Source organism: Triticum aestivum, chromosome 1B, assembly GCF_018294505.1.
Source record: "Triticum aestivum cultivar Chinese Spring chromosome 1B, IWGSC CS RefSeq v2.1, whole genome shotgun sequence".
Taxonomy (NCBI): Eukaryota; Viridiplantae; Streptophyta; class Magnoliopsida; order Poales; family Poaceae; genus Triticum; species Triticum aestivum.
The window spans coordinates 298,833,861-298,836,812 of NC_057795.1; positions in this window are offsets into that span (position 1 = coordinate 298,833,861).

A 2,952-nucleotide genomic window follows, 5' to 3' on the forward strand; every position below is an offset into this window, starting at 1 on the left:
TACAGAGGCCCTTCCTGTGGGTCCTAGCTGTTAGGTGCAGGAATCATTATTTTGCACGTAATAAGGAGGCATTTCCTTGCGTGCGGCCATGGACCCAGCTGTCAGCCTCTCCACGTACAGTACCATGTTGACCAGGCCGTGCCGAGAGCACCAGGGCGATGGACGACGACGAGGCCTAGGAAGGGAACGACACGGAGCCAGGGAATACTCGACAGTTGTTTCCCACGCGAAGGAGTACGAGGGTTTACTGGTTCGTCTGCCGTCCCCGGAGAATAACAACAGGTGTGGGTGAGTAGAGGGATGGCTAGGCCAGTGATGGGAGTACGGTGGGGCCGTGAGTCCTGCGCGGCAGCATAGCCAGTCGCGGGAGGAGGGAGCAGGCAGTCCTGCTGGCGCTTGTTTGAGCTGTTGGAGCATGAAGAGCAGAGATTGAAGAAGCACGACAGCCATTGGATGGACATCCAACAGTCACTGCTCTCGTGTGTTGACTAAGTTGACAGGGTGTTGCGTGTGTGTCAACCCTTTTTTATGAAAGCATACGCGTCAACCTGTAGTAGGCGCACAAGTCAGCCTCAAATCTGTGGAAAACAGCATACAACCCATCTGCCATTATTTCTAATAATGTACAACCCATTTGCTAATTCTTAAGAATTTTTTTGGAGCCCATCTTCTTTTTGTTAGTATTACACCCCATATTGTGGCCATGGTCAAAAACTATATGGGTCATGGATGCCTGTCCCTGTAAGTCTGTGGCACTTTGGGTTTACGACTAGCCATGTCAGCCCGGGCTCCTTATCATATGGATGCTAGCGACACTATCATATACGTGTGCCAAAAGGGGCAAACGGTCCTGGGCAAAGGTAAGGCGACACCCGTGGGAATACCGTGCGTGAGGCTGCAAAGTGATATGAGGTGTTACATGCTAGATCGATGTGGCATTGAGTCGGGGTCCTGACACCATGCCCGCTCGCGACGCGGCGTTGAAGGATGCTTCAACCGCCAAGGGCCGCTGCAAGACACTGGAGGGCGAGCTGCAAGGGCTGCGTGATGAGCTCGCCAAGGAGATTCACGACCGCCAGGTGAAGGAGGAGGAGATGAAGGCTCGGGAGGCTGCTGTTAAGGACTGCGACGCCGAACTCTCAGCCGACCGCGACCGGCTGAAGACGCTGGAGCAGGCGCTGAAGACAGAGAGGGTCGAACTAGATGCCGAGGCGAAGGTCTTGCCCGAGGATCGCGCGGCCTTCACACGCTATGAGGAGAGGGCTCGCATAGCGCTGAGGACGCTGTATGATGGGGGCCTAGAGAAACCGCTGGCCGGAGCCAAGGAAGGCCACGCTAAGCTGGTTCCCTTCCTTGTCGAGGCGCTTGAGGAGGTCGTGATCGGCATCGGCCCCATGGCTGAAGTCGAGGCTTGCATCCTTTCCTCCGCAGCGCTAACGCGGATCCTCAGCCACGTCTACCTCCGCAACCCCGAGCCAACCTTGACGACTTGCTGGAGCCTGTGGACGCCAAGCGCTCTGCCGCTGCTGCCGAAGCCGTCAAGGGTCGAGCGGAGGCCTTGCTAGCGAAGTTCCGCGCCTTCAACACCGCGCCCAAGCGAGGCGCTGCCGGCTCCGCAGCTCCATGGGGTGGAGCTGACAAGCGCGACTCCACCACGAGAGGTGGCGCGGCCCAGGGGTGATCTTCTCGCGGCCCTTTATCCTGCTTTGATTCCTGCAACATGCACCATGCCTCGTGGGGGCGTTTAAATTTGTGTCTGGTATTGTGAGAACAATCTATGGTCTGTAATATTTACTTCTGGATTTGCTAGATTTTGTGATTTCCTTCCTATTTGCTTGTGTTCTACGTCGGCAGGGCCCGGCCCCGCGCATACCTCAGCCGCCGTTAGCCCCGACCGGATCACCAGGACAGGACTAAGGAGTGAGGGGCTACATGGCAAGTTAGGCTCCTAAGCCGCGATGCTCAGGAGTCCCCCTTGACGCGCAAACGGCAAATAGGGAGGGGGCGGAAGAGAGGATCTGTCGTTCTATGTCGGCAGGGCCCGACCCCATGAATACCTGAACCTCCGTTAGCCTTTTGGAACTAAGGAGTGAGGGGCTACGTGACCAGTTAGGCTCCTGAGTCGCGATGGTCAGGAGCCCCCCTTGACGCTCAAACGGGTCTTCATACCTTGGCTCCGCTCAGGGAGGGGCGTGCGACGACCAGGTCTGAGGGACCTGGCTGGGTGGCGTGTGCTCGGGCGTGGCCCGGGCGCAGTCCCCGTGCCTAGCTCCCTCGTGCGGCTCTACCGAAGGGAGGCTTTGCAATGAGGCCAGACAACGAGCTCTGGGCTCCCTGAGGTTGATACAGCCGTGGGCTGCCCTCAGTTGTTTATCACCAGCGCGGAGCATAGCGCTTCCGTATGTGTACGGGCATAGCCGCTGCTCGGCAGTGTCGCCAGCCAGTGCGGAGCATGGTGCTACCACTAGTACGTGGGAGGGGGGCTCCCCTCCGGGAGGAGCCCCCGGGCGTGTACAGCCCCGCCCTGACATGTGGCCGGCACAGTAGGGCTATGAGAGGTGTATCTGGGCACCCGCGAGCCAGCGCGGGACTCACGGGGCCCTACCTCGAGGCGGATTGCGCCTGGCTCTGGGCCTTTGTCAGTGGTACGCTCCTGCAAGATGGTTAAGATGCAAATGCTCTACATCCTCAGGTCCCAGCCCTCGAGCAAGTTCAGCTGCCGCTGGTATGCCAGGTCACAATGTCGTGGACAAGGCCAGGGGGTGAGGGCTGGAGAGCCAGTAAGAGCTCCTGAGTCGCGATACTCAGGCCCCCCCTTTTAACGTGCAAGCGATTTGCATGAGGAAAAAATAGGCCTATAGTAGGCGGCGGACGGTAACCATAAGCAGGTTAAGCATAGATAGGAAAATCAACTTAGATAGATGCAGAGAAAGGCAAACGCCACTGGGTCAG